Here is an 18,638-nt window from a genome sequence, read left to right as displayed (position 1 = left end):
TTTGTGGACTGAGACTTCAGCATTGATAAATGATTATCCTTTCTTATGAAATTTCAAATAGCTTTTCACATCGATGTGGCTACTTGTAGGCTTGAAATAAGGCAAGTGGGTGAAGAAATTAAAATAAAATGCTACAGTTTCAACTAAATTTTATTCTTAGACTGATTGGTAAACTAAAATTTCCTGCATTATCTACCAATAATTGAGGAAAGAGAGAATTGAAAGGAGAGATATTTATTTCTATTATTTTCATATAATTAATATGTAACCTTAACATAAAAATTAAAAAAAACAATTATCTATTTTCATCCTATTTTTTAGTGGCGATTATTACCAGATTGAGATATATGAAGAAATTTCAATCCTGTCTACTCAGTTTTTGAACTTGGAATCCCACATTTTCTAAATGGAGAATGCCCTTTCCAATTGCATTCGAGCTACGTTAAACGAAAACTGATTAATGGACCAAAATAAAAAGATTAAGTCTTAGTCAAGATTCCTGCATAATAGTGGGACAGATAATGTCACTTAAACCTGAATAGAATAATCTTCAGATTATTCTATGGCAATTTCCTACCCCCATCTCTATCCCAACTTCTAAAGATCATCATGTTCCTTCCCATTAATGACGGTGCTAGTACTTATTTGATTTCAACATAACACCCAAAAAGAAAATCTATTCTTTCTTATTCTATTAATTCCACTGTTGAAACTTTTTTTTTTAATTCAAGATTTTTGCCTTCTCTTCAAGCGTAAAAGGAAAAAAAATATTAAGTTCTTTTCTTTTTAATGCTCTAGAAAAGAAAAAAGCAAAATGAGAAAGAATGTTATCCTTGCTCAAGACTTTTGAGGTCAACAAGTCTTCTATTCTTGGAGTAATTGATCTTCAACGCCACATTTGAAATTGAAATATAAAATGCTACATTTTCAACTAAATTTTATTCTTAAATTAACTGGTAAACTAAAAGTTCCTGCATTATCAATTAATTATAACACTACCAATAATAAAGGAAAGAGATATTGAAAGGAGAGAGTGGTGACTATAATTCTAAGAATACTAGTTTTTATTTCTTTTATTTTTTTTAATTTGATAATTTTAGGGGTTTGGGTGGAAAATGTAAATCCATTGTTAGTTTTAATGCTTTTCTTCTTGAATAAATAATTTCACTGCCAACAGTGTTGTATTAGTCTTCTCCTCTGCATTTTTCTTTTTATGAAGAATGGAGACATATAATACATGGACTCCATCCAGGACCACAAAACAACAGAAAATGAAAATCAAACTGCCCAGAACGTACTGCATTATTTTTCACAGCCCCACAAATGGACTAAAACATATATGTCCATAGACCTTATCTGTTAAATGTCAATGAATTGGGAGTTGGGACAGATCATGTCAATTGACCCGGTCCTTACGCTCTTTATATATGACAAATGATGATTCAAAGCTGAATAGTGGGTGAACAGACACCAATTATTAAGTTAGAAAAATTTGAAAGGCATAAAGAGTAAGAGAACTCCAAAATTTGGACAGCCAATCTCTAGATTTCCATGTTCCAACCATCATTATTTGTTTGACTTGGCAGCCTATAAGTATACATCTTTCTATTATCATAATAGAGATCTTCTGTGGCAATTTCCTACCCCGTTCTCTATCCCAACTTCTAAAGAGCACAATGTTTCTTCTTATTAGTAATGGTGTTAGGACTTGTTTGGTTTCAACATAACACCCAAAAGGAGAATCTATTCTTTCTTATTCTATTTCACTATTGAAACTTTTTTTTTTTAATTCAAGATTTTTCTCATTGATATATTCAAAATAAATTCAAAATGTTGCGGAAAAAAATTAAAATTTTTACTCCAATTCTCATTTTTTAAAGAATTTTCAAGACTAAGGCCTCAAGTATAGTACTTCACAATAGGGAAACACAAAGTAGTAGCATCTAGCCATTAATTCATCAATTTCTTACCATCAGGACCAAAGTTCTCATTTGGAAAATTGGATTTTCAATTGTTTTCTAACATAAATTTTTAGTAGTAAAAAATTTTGAATAATTTATACTACTATAACAAGAGTGACTAAGTTGAGGTCACAAATTAAGAGACATTGATTCAATTGGTAAAATTTCATAAAATATATGCAATAATAAAATATATATAAATATAAATAAATATGTTGTTTTTACTTTTTTTTAAGAATGAGATTGTAAATTCTACATCTAATATAGGTTATTTTTATCCTTTAAATTTTTTAAAATTCAAATGTATAGTTAAAAAAAATTGCTTCCATCCTAATAGTGGGTGTGAGAAAGGCTAGTTAACTAAGTATTCAATGTTGTGGAAAACAAGGGCGTGAGTCAAGTCTCGGTTTGACATTCTTATGTCTTAAAGCTTATATGTTAAAAGAGCCACTAACTTAAATTGGGCAGGCAATGGATGCCCCACAATAATTACAAAGAAGAAGGCACCATGCCCCCCTTGGACACGTTAGAAGCAAAAAGAGCAACGTTTTCCCCAAGTCAACAAAGGAATTTCTACCTAAATGAGAGAAATTTAATCATCATTTTCAGTTCAGCACTACCTGGATATAATTAAATTTACTTTATCATTATTATTGGACAAAACTATTTAGAGAAAGCTTTCATTCCTAAGACCACACAAAACTATTTAGAACATTAGATATTTAGGAGGAAGAGGGTATGACATTGATCCTCTGCCTGGTCTCACTTTCACCTTTGACTTTAAAATAGTTGATCGTTATGAGTTTTATTAAGGTTAATCAAATAGCAAATAATATAAGTATCAACTTAAAAAATCTAAATAAATTTTTAAATTCAAAAACATATTATGATGTGAAAAGGTATATATCAGAAACCCCAAAATCTAATCACCACCATTACAATAATATATACTGAAAACTCCATAATTAAGAGATTGGTGTGATAGCCGCTAAAACAGTAGCTTAATTACTAGCTTATTTGTTAATCTCTTAGTGTCTGTTTGGAGTTACAGTGCAGTTCAAGCTGTCACGACCAGGAACTCCCCATCGGGCCCGTGACAACCGCCGCGAGGCCTCGACAGACATTCTTCACCTCGAATGCCGATTGAAACCCCGCAAGGCTTAGCATCAACTTCCGCATCTCCCCGGTGAGCAACAGTTATTAAATCTCACATTTCAAAAAAATCATAAGTCATTTTCAAATAAGAACAATAAAATATTATTTTTTGGCTCACAGGGGTATTTTCATAATTTTTCGTCAAAAATCTCAAACTTGCTAAAAATGTAGTAGGTAAGCAGAAAATATATATTTAATGATTTAAAAACAATTAAGTATCTAAAACGTTTATTTGAAAGCAAATTGTTGACAACTAGTACTATTCAAAAATAATAAATAAAATAGTCTATTTTCTCATAAAATAAATTTTTATAGAAATATTCGTAAATAATTTTTCGCACATGAAAGTAAAGTAAAAATTGTATGAATAGAAATACAGATAACCAAAATATAAGTTTTGATCTGCAATGACACGTGGGCTCCAATTGACCAAGAGGATGTAAGACTGTAAACTCTTACTTTTTATAATGCAGTTTCGAGCTTAGTTCTCGTCCTACTCGACTATTTACAAATTGTCCTGAGCCTGAAAAATGTATAGGAAGAAGGGGTGAGATTTTATAATCCCAGTGAGTAAACAGATACCATCTAAAGTATCTAAAGTCGAGTAAATTGAGACAATTAAAACAAGTCATCATACTGTAATTTCATTACCTTCAGTTCATTTCAACCAAAAAAAATCAATCCATATAAATCGAGTAATCAACTTGGCTTATGATTTTCTTAAAACTTTGGCTCGTGCCAAAACTCATACTCGGTGATACCTTGCGCAAGGCATCCAACCGAGTCCGCCAAGGCTGTTAAAATTTTGTATGCACTTAAAATATATTTTAGTTTGAGAAAAATACAGTCGTTCCTTGGCGTTGGCTGAGTTCCCCTTCACGTGGTGGTTTGGCGTGAAGTGAACCCTAAGCCTTACCTCAGGAGATACCCTACGCGCCTCTCCGTTCGAGGTAATAATATAATGGAGTTTACCGTGCCCCTCTAATAGGCTGATCCACAGAACCCCCTCTGCAGTAAATAATTAATATATAATCCACCAATCAATAAAATTCATTCTAGCATGACATGGCAATTTAGCGCAACCTAGCCTCTCAAGGCTGAATACATAATACAAATAATTCTGACACCAAAATCAATTTAGCCATTCATGCTCATATATTGTCATAAGCCATTCAATTTAAAGCCATAAATTTGCAACACAAGCAGGCAGTCTCCAATTACTCTATTTTCAAAACCAGTATTCGATTTTCCAGAAAATTTATAAAATCATTTTATAAAATCACAATTTCTCTTAAAACATAGCAATTTACTATTTAAACTCATTTTTTATAAAATCACACAATAGTATAAAACTACTCTAGATAATTAAGACGATAATAAGTTTACTCACAGTATTAGGAGTAGAAATACTCCTATCTTCCGCCCTCGGGTGCAGTCTCTTACCCGAAACAATTGACTCATCACCTATCCATAATCCATGACACAAAATTCAATAAATTGTGTCAATTTATCATAAATTATTTCAGACTCTTATCCATGCGTATGCACTAGATAGGATTTGAAATGTCTAGACAATCGCTTAATTGCGGTGTCCGACCTAACTCGCCTATACACGGTGTAAATTCCTAAAATCCCCAATTTGACTCCAATTCCATCCATTTCAATTTCAATTATCCAATTATATCCACAATACCTCAATGACTGTGAATTTGGTCCAATTTATCCGTCCGGACTATAAATTACGCTTTTACCCCTAGTGGGTAAAAATTTCAATTTATTGCACCGAAAATTCCCATTTAATTTTCAACCTCATAATTCATCATTTTTCCACCCAATTCTCTTAAAATAAAGTCAACCTCATCCTCACATACCATTGGCTAGATTCGGCCTAGGGAAATTCATGGAGAAGATAAATATTTTTCTTGTTGTTTTGCTCATAAACATGCTAAACTAACACTAAACACTAACATAGCTCAAAATCAAATTAATCTAACAACTTTCTCTCTCCTAACCCATTTTTCAGAATTGAATTCATCCTCAAATCACATGATTCAACCATGGAAAATGATGGGAAATGCATGGGAAAGGTAAAGCACAAGACAAATTTAAGAAATGTTACCTTTTTTTCACTTGATTTTTGAATTTTCATCTATTTTCCCTTTAAATTTCTTGGCTAGGGTTTTATTTTCTCCTTTCTCTCTCTTGTTTCTTGCTTGGCCGAATGTTGAAGAAGAAGAATGGGTGGGCTGATTTTTTTATGCCTTTTTATTGTTTAATGAAATAATATTATTTTATTCATATTTTGAATATTTTATTAATTCATTTTTTTTCTAGCCATCCACTTGTCCTACTTTTTCCACCATGCATTTCCTTTGACTTATCCAAGTCTTAAGTGAAATTTCCAGATTTTTCCAAAGTTTTGGTGGAGTAAATTTTTCAAAATTACACTTTTGCCCCCGAACTTTTCAAAAATTACATTTTTGCCTCAAAAATTGAAAATTTGCCATAATGCATAATTTTCACTCCTCATACTCATTTCACACTCCCAATAATTAAATTTGATCAAAATCCTTTCAAAAATTAAATTTTTGATTCTGGGTGGCAAAATTACCATTTTACCCTTTTTCTCAAAATTATACCGAAATTAAAATTTTTCACTTCTAAACCTCAAATCTTACTCCAATAAGTCAAATGGGGCCAAAAATCTTTTCTAAAAATTCTCATTTTGTCCTCAAGTGGCAAATGACCATTTTGCCCCTAGATAGCGAAAATTTCGATTTGACTCCAAATTGATCATCGAACTCCGAATTACCATATTAAACCATTCTTGGACATTAAAATTCTTAATTTCATCGTAAATTCTCTATTTGATCTAGTTTGAGGTTTAAATCAACTTTGTTGTACCTCTAGGTACAATACCGACTTTTGTAATTTTTTTTTTCTCACTTGCGAAATATTTTATCCTAAACTACTCCTTTCGTCTTTTATCACTTCTAAACATTTTAATTGACTTCAATTTGTATTCGATCAACTTTATTTATCACCATATCAAAGTATGGGATATTTCAATCTCCCCCACTTATATAGAATTCGTCCTCGAATTCCCATCGATGTTGCGTTATCAATCTCCTTCTATGATCCTACTCCTTGTTCCTTCTATAGGAACATTCAACTTATTCACCTTGTTCACCTTCAGTTCAATTAAATGCTTTATTTATGGCAATTATTATCCTTTGGAACTGAATCAGTAATACTTTTCACAACCATGATCTCTTATATCTAGACACTAAGCATGCCTTTATCACCATCATTAAATTTGAACCATAACTTCACCTCAATTATACTGATTTCGATCACATATCATACTTACTTATGCATACCTAATCATCATTTTATTAATTCACTCCGTACCAAATTTCTCAACCTTGATTCATCCATCTTATACTAGTCTATTCACTTCCTTTAATAGAGTTCCATTAAGAACTTAAACAATTCAAGGTTTACCTTCAAAGTCACTCAAAACTTTAATCGTTCATTGCATGTCCGTTAACACTTTAGGTCACTGACCTCTCTAGACACTATTTCAAAATCTCCCAATTACTGAGAACCATTCTTCACTTTAGTTAGTAAAATTATCAATTTCATATATACATATATACATGCATTTTCAAATGTCAACATCTCTCTTTATATATAGGAATCCATGTGTTCACATGCCTTGGACTACATTCCCCCTTTATTCATCCGTATCCCAATCCTAGTTTAAATATAATAATTCTTATAGTGCATATCAACCTTCTTATTATACTTGTGTATAACTTCATATCATTCATATCATTTCCAACCATATGTTTGAGTTTCCTTATACTATATATCATTCATCACAATGTCATCTCCATTGAAATATAATCTATTATGCGTGTATGCTTTATAATCCTATTGATGCCTCAAAGATTTATCTCAACTTGATCATTGCATCTCATGCAATACCATAATTCCTAAGAGTCATCCTTTTGTCCTTAATCATCTTTCATGCCTCTATATTACCTTGTATCTTTCTTGCATTACGATATTGATTTGTCACTTAAGACTCGAACCCATTTAAATCATGTATGCCTTAAGCATTTTCGAATTCCAATTTCCATAATATATTGGGAAAGTTTCATTATCTGACTTTATTTTCAGGGTCAACTTCTATTATCCTTTGTTCCACTCCTTCATATGAACATAACATCATTCTTCCTTAACCAATTTATAAATTGTACTTGAAATTGTAAAACTTAAAACTAGATTCTCCTCAAGTATTTTTCAATACTAATACTAATATCACTCTCAGCTTACAGCTTCCTTTTTATAATCACATAACTTAGTGCTTGCTTTAACGAGATCCAGAGCAAAACTTCTCTTGAGTATTTCCTTGGGAATATCTATCTTAAACTTATGTCTCACAGCATGTGATCCCTTAACTTGTGATTTAGTCGTTAGGCTTCTCAGCAAGTTTTAAAAATTTTACGTTTCATACTTGCTGTGTATAATTATAATCTCTTCTCAAAGATGTTTATGTATTCCTAAAACATTTACTCTTAAAGATATATAAATACATACTCATCCATTCAACTCCTAACTCATCTTCATAAGTTTCTAGGGTGCCACACAATTAGCCTCATGTTGTTCCTAACTCTTGTCATTTTATTGTATTAAAACAGATATTACAAATTCTCGTAATGATATTCTATATAAACTGATTTTCTATACCAGTCTCGTAATTCTTCCTTCACACTTTCATTACTTGATATCTCATCTCAATATAGTCATCTCAAGAATCTTTCAATTTTTTTTTTAATTATATGCCTATAAACAAGGCAATAAAGAAGTTTTTCAATTCATTTGGTTAAACATTCTCCAGAATATTTAAGACTCTCAGATAACAAAACACAATGACCAACAACCAAAATTCAATTTATAAGCTCATTATCGTGTCACTCCCATCTTACTCATGCATCATAAACGTGAAGTATTCGGAGCATTACAGCATTGAACAGTCAATATTGAAGTACTGTAGCTATTAGAAATTTTCTCATCAAAGCTATTTGTTTGCATTCAAAGTCACCACATCAATCATTCTCAACCAGTGGTTTCTCTTTTAGATATATATCATGAGTTCCATAAGTATAGGTACCTTCTATTTTCTTGTCATACACACTAAGCCAGATTAATACTTTCATCTCATGTCATCTTTTGACGTTTATCAACATTCATAAAATTTCACCTCAAAACATCCTTTCCATACAATGTAATAAGTTCATGATAAATATACCACTCCACACATAAGTTGCTTACCATCTACAACTTTCCTCAAATTTATTGTCATCCTTATCCCATTTATCTTCTTTGTCTTATACTCCAATAATCTTATTGACTTTTGGTATAATTAACTACGAAAACAGCTCAGCTTCCTCCTTATTTTATTCTCACAATCCTTACTGAATCAAAATTTTATATTCCCCATATTCCATAATTTAATTTCATTGGGTTATATTTGTGCCCAACTATTACCTCATAGTGTCATAACATCACTGAATAATCCCTTTCATGCTTAAATTACAATCATTAATTTAATCACATTATCCATTCCGAATGTCATTTATGACCTTATTGCTTCCTTCTATAACCTTCCTCAATAATTATATTATTAATTTATCTATGTTATACTAAAAGATTCCCATACATATCCAATTATTTAAACTGCTATTTTACATTCCGTTCGAGTCATACAAAATAAAAGCCACTTCTAACTCCTTTACACAGGTAACTACTACATCTTCCCTTAAACGACACTTGCCTAGATTTATGACAATACAACTTCAACTAAAGTATTAAACATCTTTAGGTTCCTCATTGTCCTGATCCGGGCACATCAATGGATCCTCTTCCTCTTGAGACTTTCTCCTTTGTTCTTCAATCCAGGCTTGTTGTATTCTCTTATATTCTTCATCACTCACCGGTGTAGCATTTCTTCCACAACCGGGAGGAAAATGTCGTACACCTGACACTTTTCTAAGGGGTTTACTCGCCACTGTTACTTTCTCCTTATCCTTTTCTGATTGTCCCCTTACATTTCTCCCACAGCCTGGTGGAAAGTGTCGGACTACCGTCACGCTCTTCCTAGAACGAATACCTCCTTCAGCTATCCTTAATTTCCCCCTTTCTTTAACATGTTCCTTAGATTTTCTCAAAAGGGAACCTCTTATGCCTACATTAATATTATTACTATCTGTACTTTTTGGACAACTCGGTTCGGGTTGCCATCGGCTCTTAGTAGTAGAATCTAGCGATCCCTCGCTAATACTATGAGAGGCGTCAGGACTACCGTCTCTCCTAGACATGGTGTATGTGTCACCAGCGCACCTCAAAACCTATATGCAATCAAATAGTAATTGTTTAATTATTTATACATCTCAAAAATAGGTAGATTTCTATATGTAGATGCATACATTCTATTCAATCTAACCTAACTTAACTTAACTAAACTGGACTTGGGGCCATGCAGTGTCAGTGTAGATTTCTTAAAACAACCTTAAAATCAAAAACTTTAAAATCCAAAGCTTTAAAATCAAAATATCTGATCTTTAAACCATGCTCTGATACCAATTTAAATTGTCACGACCAGGAACTCCCCATCGGGCCCGTGACAACCGCCGCGAGGCCTCGACAGACATTTTTCACCCCGAATGCCGATTGAAACCCCGCAAGGCTTAGCATCAACTTCCGCAACTCCCCGATGAGCAACAGTTATTAAATCTCACATTTCAAAAAAATCATAAGTCATTTTCAAATAAGAATAATAAAATATTATTTTTTGGCTCACAGGGGTATTTTCATAATTTTTCGTCAAAAATCTCAAAACTTGCTAAAAATGTAGTAGGTAAGCAGAAAATATATATTTAATGATTTAAAAACAATTAAGTATCTAAAACGTTCATTTGAAAGCAAATTGTTGACAACTAGTACTATTCAAAAATAATAAATAAAATAGTCTATTTTCTCATAAAATAAATTTTTATAGAAATATTCGTAAATAATTTTTCGCACATGAAAGTAAAGTAAAAATTGTATGAATAGAAATACAGATAACCAAAATATAAGTTTTGATCTGCAATGACACGTGGGCTCCAATTGACCAAGAGGATGTAAGACTGTGAACTCTTACTTTTTATAATGCAGTTTCGAGCTTAGTTCTCGTCCTACTCAACTATCTACAAACTGTCCTGAGCCTGAAAAATGTATAGGAAGAAGGGGTGAGATTTTATAATCCCAGTGAGTAAACAGATACCATCTAAAGTATCTAAAGTCGAGTAAATGGAGATAATTAAAACAAGTCATCATACTGTAATTTCATTACCTTCAGTTCATTTCAACCAAATAAAATCAATCCATATAAATCGAGTAATCAACTTGGCTTATGAATTTCTTAAAACTTTGGCTCGTGCCAAAACTCATACTCGGTGATACCTTGCGCAGGGTATCCAACCGAGTCCGCCAAGGCTGTTAAAATTTTGTATGCACTTAAAATATATTTTAGTTTGAGAAAAATACAGCCGTTCCTTGGCGTTGGCTGAGTTCCCCTTCACGTGGTGGTTTAGCGTGAAGTGAACCCTAAGCTTTACCCTAGGAGATACCCTACGCGCCTCTCCGTTCGAGGTAATAATATAATGGAGTTTACCGTGCCCCTCTAATAGGCTGGTCCACAGAACCCCCTCTGCAGTAAATAATTAATATATAATCCACCAATCAATAAAATTCATTCTAGCATGACATGGCAATTTAGCGCAACCTAGCCTCTCAAAGCTGAATACACAATACAAATAATTCTGACACCAAAATCAATTTAGCCATTCATGCTCATATATTGTCATAAGTCATTCAATTTAAAGCCATAAATTTGCAACACAAGCAGGCAGTCTCCAATTACTCTATTTTCAAAATCAGTATTCGATTTTTCAGAAAATTTATAAAATCATTTTATAAAATCACAATTTCTCTTAAAACATAGCAATTTACTATTTAAACTCATTTTTTATAAAATCACACAATTGTATAAAACTACTCTAGATAATTAAGACGATAATAAGTTTACTCACAGTATTAGGAGTAGAAATACTCCTATCTTCCGCCCTCGGGTGCAGTCTCTTACCCGAAACAATTGACTCACCACCTATCCATAATCCATGACACAAAATTCAATAAATTGTGTCAATTTATCATAAATTATTTCAGACTCTTATCCATGCGTATGCACTAGATAGGATTTGAAATGTCTAGACAATCGCTTAATTGCGGTGTCCGACCTAACTCGCCTATACACGGTGTAAATTCCTAAAATCTCCAATTTGACTCCAATTCCATCCATTTCAATTTCAATTATCCAATTATATCCACAATACCTCAATGACTGTGAATTTGGTCCAATTTATCCGTCCGAACTATAAATTACGCTTTTACCCCTAGTGGGTAAAAATTTCAATTTATTGCACCGAAAATTCCCATTTAATTTTCAACCTCATAATTCATCATTTTTCCACCCAATTCTCTTAAAATAAAGTCAACCTCATCCTCACATACCATTGGCTAGATTCGGCCTAGGGAAATTCATGGAGAAGATAAATATTTTTCTTGTTGTTTTGCTCATAAACATGCTAAACTAACACTAAACACTAACATATCTCAAAATCAAATTAATCTAACAACTTTCTCTCTCCTAACCCATTTTTCAGAATTGAATTCATCCTCAAATCACATGATTCAACCATGTAAAATGATGGAAAATGCATGGGAAAGGTAAAGCACAAGACAAATTTAAGAAATGTTACCTTTTTTTCACTTGATTTTTGAATTTTCACCTATTTTCCCTTTAAATTTCTTGGCTAGGGTTTTATTTTCTCCTTTCTCTCTCTTGTTTCTTGCTTGGCCGAATGTTGAAGAAGAAGAATGGGTGGGCTGATTTTTTTATGCCTTTTTATTGTTTAATGAAATAATATTATTTTATTCATATTTTGAATATTTTATTAATTCATTTTTTTTTCTAGCCATCCACTTGTCCTACTTTTTCCACCATGCATTCCCTTTGACTTATCCAAGTCTTAAGTGAAATTTTCAGATTTTTTCAAAGTTTTGGTGGAGCAAATTTTTCAAAATTACACTTTTGCCCCCGAACTTTTCAAAAATTACATTTTTGCCTCAAAAATTGAAAATTTGCCATAATGCATAATTTTCACTCCTCATACTCATTTCACACTCCCAATAATTAAATTTGATCAAAATCCTTTCAAAAATTAAATTTTTGATTCTGGGTGGCAAAATTACCATTTTACCCTTTTTCTCAAAATTATACCGAAATTAAAATTTTTCACTTCTAAACCTCAAATCTTACTCCAATAAGTCAAATGGGGCCAAAAATCTTTTCTAAAAATTCTCATTTTGTCCTCAAGTGGCAAATGACCATTTTGCCCCTAGATAGCGAAAATTTCGATTTGACTCCAAATTGATCATCGAACTCCGAATTACCATATTAAACCATTCTGGGACATTAAAATTCTTAATTTCATCGTATATTCTCTATTTGATCTAGTTTGAGGTTTAAATCAACTTTGTTGTACCTCTAGGTACAATACCGACTTTTGTAAATTTTTTTTTTCTCACTTGCGAAATATTTTATCCTAAACTACTCCTTTCGTCTTTTATCACTTCTAAACATTTTAATTGACTTCAATTTGTATTCGATCAACTTTATTTATCACCATATCAAAGTATGGGATATTTCATAAGCAGTGACCTATATGTTTGTAATTAATTTAGTACAGATTTTTCAATCAACAAAATGACTTTACTGGTATATATTCAACATTCACCATTAAATACATATCACATTTTCGGCATATACATAAATTTTATTGACATGCATATAAGGTCTAGTGATGAGACACGTGCTGAAAATCCACTTTTTCTTCAAAAAACAAGCTGTAAATTCATAAACATCTTTTTGTTCATCACATTTAAAAAAAAATTACAAAAAACAAAATCCTTTTGATATTCTGAAGAATTTTCAGTTACGTGTCATAACTCTTTTTTTTCATGTATAAAATCGTAAATATTAAAATTAATTTCATACAAATTTATAATTTTAAAATTTGAGACATATAATTTAAAGAAACCATACATACATGGACTATTGTTCTATACACAAGTGATGGGTTTTGTAAACTTTACAAGTGGAGTTAGACCATTGTCACATGTCTATTTAACTATTACATAACCTATATAACTTACAGGGACATGTAAAAACCATTTAATCTTATCCATAAAATTTAAAAATTTCACAAATAATTTATATGATAATTCTCATATATCACATTATTATATTAAATGTACAATTAAAAATTGTATTTAATTAACAATTTAAGCTTGCCTAATAGTTGAAGAACAAGGTTTGAATCCTTATTCTCTCGATTGTACTCCTTTATTTTATACAAAATAAATTGTTTCAAATTTCAATCCTGTCTACTCAGCTATTGAACTTGGAATGCCACATTTTGTAAATGGAGAATGCCCCTTCTAATTGCATTGGAGTCACGTTAAACGAAGACTGATTCATGGACCAAAAACGAAAGATTAAGTCTTAGTCAAGATTCCTGCTATAGCAATTAAACCTGAATAGAGATCTTCTATAGCAATTTCCTACCCCCTTCTCTATCCCAACTTGTAAAGAGCACCATCATGTTTCCTCTCGTTAATAATGGTGCTAGGACTTATTCTCTCAATTGTACTTCTCAATGGTGTTAGGACTTATTTGGTTTCAACATAACCCAAAAAAGAAATCTATTCTTTCTTATTCTATTAATTTCACTACTGAAACTTTTTTCTTAATTCAAGATTTTTGCCTTCTCTTCAACCGTAGAAGGAAAAAAAATAAAATCTTTTTCTTTTTAATGCTCTAGCAAAGAAAAAAGAAAAATGAGAAGTCCTCAATCGCTCTAGGATTAATGCTCTGCTCATTAACCCCCAAGATTGTAGGAAAGATGGCAGAAGGTCTACTCCCATTTCTCTGAATAATTCTTTGTAGCTTTTCCTCTTTCTCCTTTCAATTCAAATTTTTGAAAGAGACAGAATGTTATCATTGCTCATGACTTTTGAGGTCAACTAGTCTTCTATTCTTTGAGTAATTGATCTACCAAATTTTATTCTTAGACTGATTGGTAAACTAAAAGTTCCTACATTATCAATTAATCATAGCACTACCAATAATAGGGGAAAGAGATATTGTAAGTACAGAGTAGTGACTATAATTCGAAGAATACTAGTTTTTATTTCTTTCTTTTAATTTTTTTAATTTGATAACTTTAGGGGTTTGGGTGGAAAATGTAAATCCCTTGTTAGTTTTAATGCTTTCCTTTTTGAATAAATAATTTCAATTGCAAAAGTGTTGCATTAGTCACTCCCAAAAAAAAAATTGTTGTATTAGTCCTCTCCTCTGCATTTTTTTTTTTTTATGAAGAATGGAGACACATAATACATGGACTTCATCCAGGACCACAAAACATCAGAAAAAGGAAATCAAACTGCCCAGAACGGACTGCATTATTCTTCACTGCCCCACAAATGGACTAAAACCAATACATACAGATTTATAAATTATCCTTTGAAAGACTTGATTGACTTATAGGAATACAAATTTTTGGAGTTGTGACAATGCCAACATATATATATGTCCGTACACCTTATCTGTTAAATGTCTTGGTCCAGATTTGTGCTTATGAATAGGGAGTTGGGACAGATAATGTCAATTAACCCCAGTCCTTACGCTCTTTATAGATGACAAATGATGATTTAAAGCTTCAACCCTAAACAAACACGCTAACATGACTTGACTGGAGCTGAGGGAGAAAAATCTGTGGACTATTTGGTTTAGGACTTATTTGGTTTCAACATAACACCCGAAAAGAGGATCTATTCTTTCTTTTTCTATTTCACTAATGAAACATTTTTTTAAATTCAAGATTTTTCTAATTGATATATTTAAAATAAATTCAAAACGTCCCGGATAAATAAATTAAAATTTTATATTAAGAATGAAAATCAAACATCATGAAAGGTCAAAGATGCTAATGATGCACATTACTCCAATTATCATTTTTCAAAGAATTTCCAAAACTAAGGCCTCAAGTCCAGCACGTGACAATAGGGAAACACAAAGTAGTAGCATCGAGCCATTAATTCATCAATTTCTTACCATCAGGGCAATATATAGTTTTCATTTGGAAAATTGGATTTTCAATTGTTTTCTAACACAAATTCACAGTAGTTGAAAATTTTGAATAATTTATATTGTTATAACAAGAGTGATCAAGTTGAGGTCACGAATTAAGAGGCATCAATTCAGTTAGTAAATTTTCATAAAATATATGTAATGATAATATATATAAATAAAAATAAATATATTTTTTTTCTTTTCTTAAGAATGAGATTGTAAATTCTATGTCTAGTATAAGTTGTTTTTAGCCTTTAAATTTTTAAAAATTCAAATGTATAGTCAAAAAAAAAATTTGCTTCCATCCTAATAGTAGGTGTGAGAAAGGCTAGTTAATTAAGTATTCAATGTTGTGGAAAACAAGGGCATGAGTCAAGTCTCGGGTTCACATTCTTATGTCTTAAACCTTATTTGTTAAAAGAGCCACTAGCTTAAATTGGGTAGGCAATGTAGGCCCCAAAATAATTACAAAAAAGAAGGCACCATGCTCCCCTCGGACACGTTACAAGCAAAAACAGCAACGTTTTCCCCAATTTAATCATCATTTTCAGTTTGGAGGTGAAAAAAGTTGTCATTGGTGTGATTGACTTTCCAAGTCTCTCATGGTTGTAGCCCAACCACTCCAATTAATTTCAGTCATTCTAGGTAAAAATAATTTATTATAAAAGAAAAATAAAAAAGTACCGATTAATAGTAAAAGTTAAAAAAGAAAGAATATTTAATCATAAAAAAGAAATAGGTTTAAGCGTTTTTGAATTTGGCTCCTCCCCTATTTCCGTTCCGCATGTTTGAATCTCTTTACTTTGATTTTAATGAATTTAATCATTATATTTGTATCAAATGCCCATTCAATGAGAATGTTTATCGGTGTTAAAATTTTGTTTTTAATATATATGACGCAACATTTGGGTGATGACATAACACGACAGGATGGATTAAGTTTGGATTAATATCAAATGTTAGTTTTAAAAAAATTATATTTTATTTTTACTAATTAATAATTTAAATAATACGAGAAAAAACAATATTGAAGAGATTGGTAGTAAAAGTAGTGAAGAATGGAATTGCAACTGTGAGACAATATGTGTTTAGTGAAACATGACTAAAGATGTGGTGAGAAGATAAAAATAATGTACATTAAATCAAAACTAGATATATTGAAAAAATTATAATATATGTGATATTTGAGATTCTAAAAAATCAATGAAAATAATTACAAATTATTCAGATATTAAAATAATAGAAACAAATACATATTAATTATAATCATAATATAAAAACACATATTTATAAGTAACAAATTATGCCTTTTTATGTATGACAGTATATCTCTTTCTCTATAATTGACAAACTTGAATCTAATTAGAAAGACTTTACTTGACTCAAATATTATTTTAACCAAATCCTAAACCATCCCAAGGGTAACTAAAAACACTTGTCGACTTTTGAGAGTCTCGTTGAAACTTCCCATAATATATAGTTATAGATTATAGGAAAGATGGCGGAAGGTCTACCCTCATTTCACTAGGCATTCCTTTCTAACTTTGCTTACAATCCACAGCAATTAAAATCATAGTCGTTGAATAAAGAATCCTTTTTTAGCCACTTTATTTATTCTTTTTCTTTTTCGTTTATAGGAAAAGATTTTTGAACTCAGAAGGGTAACTAAAACCATGTTCTTCTTTCAACTCAGATTTTTGAACGAGGCAAAATGTGATCCTTTATTATCAATTAATTATAGCACTACCAACAATAGATGAAAGAGAAAGTAGTGATTCTAAGAATATTAGTTTTTATTTCTTTTATTTTTTAAATTTGATAATTAATTTTTATCAGTAATCTATCTTTCATTATATATAAATCATGACTTTTTTAAAAAAATTATTCCTTGGTAGCAATAATGTTACTAACTTCAAAATGCAATTCTCTGAATAACTTCCTTTTTTGTCTGTTATGTTTTTACAACGTTTCATTTTCATTCGCAATAATTTTATATTTTTTATTTATAATTTTTTAAAATTTTGAATAACTTATATTACTATAATGAGAGTAATCAAGTTGGTGTCACGAATTAAGAGATATTGAATTAATCTAAATTTCATAAAATATATAAATAAAATTAAATATGTTGTTTTTTTTTCTTACTAATGATAAAAATTAATTTAATCATTTAAATTTTTAAAAAAAGTCAAATGTATAGTTACAAAAAATTTTGCTTCCATGCAAATAGTAGGTGTGAGAATACTCAATCTTGTGGATAACAAGGGGATGAGTCAAGTGTTGGTGGCATGATCATGGGCATTGATTATTCTTATTTCTTAAACCTTATATGTTAGACGAGCCACTAACTTAAATTGGGTAGGCACTGGAGGGTCCAAAATAATTACAAAGAGAAAGCACCATGCCCCCCTTGAACACGTTAGAAGCAAAAAGGGTAACGTTTTTCCCAAGTCAACGAAGGATTTTCTACTTATATGAGATATGCAAGCAGAAGTGATGGTGGAGCTAAGAGATTGGTAGTAATAGCAAAGAAGAACGGAACTGCAATGGTGAGACGATGTGTTTGGTAAAACACTGCTAGAGATGTGGTGGGAAGATAAAATAATGATTAAGGACATTATAATACATTTGACATTTGAAATTCTAAAAAATCAATGAAAATAATTACAAATTATTCAGATATTAAAATAATGGTAACAAAATACATATTAATTATAATCATAATATAAATATACGTATATATAAGTAACAAATTATATTTTTTGATATATTACAATATATAGTTCTGTTTCTCTATTATTGACAAACTTAAATATTCTGTTTAGAAAGACTTTACTTTGACTTAAATATTATGATAACTAAATTCTAAACCATCCCAAGGGCAACCAAAAGCACAGGATATATAGTTTTCATGCTGGCATTCAATCGGTAAGAATCCCTTAAGGTTATTCCATTAAGGATTATAAAAGTTTGTTCTCAACTCTACATGGTTTGTTCTCAATTAAGAGTGTGGATTTGGAAATTTGCCTTTCCTTCAATCTAAAAACAATTAATGATTGTAACCATAGTCGATGAATGAAGAGTCCCATTCTATATTTATTCTCTTTTTTGAAAAAAAAAAAGATTGTAGGAAAGAGGGTGGAAAGTCTACTCTCATTTCACTGGACAATCCTTTCTCCCTTGTCCTACAATCCACAACAATTAATTATAGCAGTTGA

General features: G+C 31.0%; 1 long non-coding RNA gene across 1 annotated transcript; it reads right to left on the bottom strand.

Annotated features, from left to right (window-relative positions):
• Nucleotides 1–10,750: 10,750 nt before the first annotated feature.
• LOC148761690 (uncharacterized) lies at nt 10,751–12,096 on the bottom strand. The gene is made up of 3 exons (XR_016027422.1): nt 11,987–12,096; nt 11,258–11,331; nt 10,751–10,875 (listed from the first exon to the last, which is right to left on the bottom strand). It is a non-coding gene; the product is annotated as an uncharacterized LOC148761690 (long non-coding RNA).
• Between the last annotated feature and the right edge of the window lie 6,542 nt (nt 12,097–18,638).

This window comes from Theobroma cacao, chromosome 7 (assembly GCF_053813885.1).
Source record: "Theobroma cacao isolate CCN51 chromosome 7, ASM5381388v1, whole genome shotgun sequence".
Taxonomy (NCBI): Eukaryota; Viridiplantae; Streptophyta; class Magnoliopsida; order Malvales; family Malvaceae; genus Theobroma; species Theobroma cacao.
Note: the sequence above shows the minus strand (reverse complement) of the source record. Positions and strands in the feature narration are given on the sequence as shown.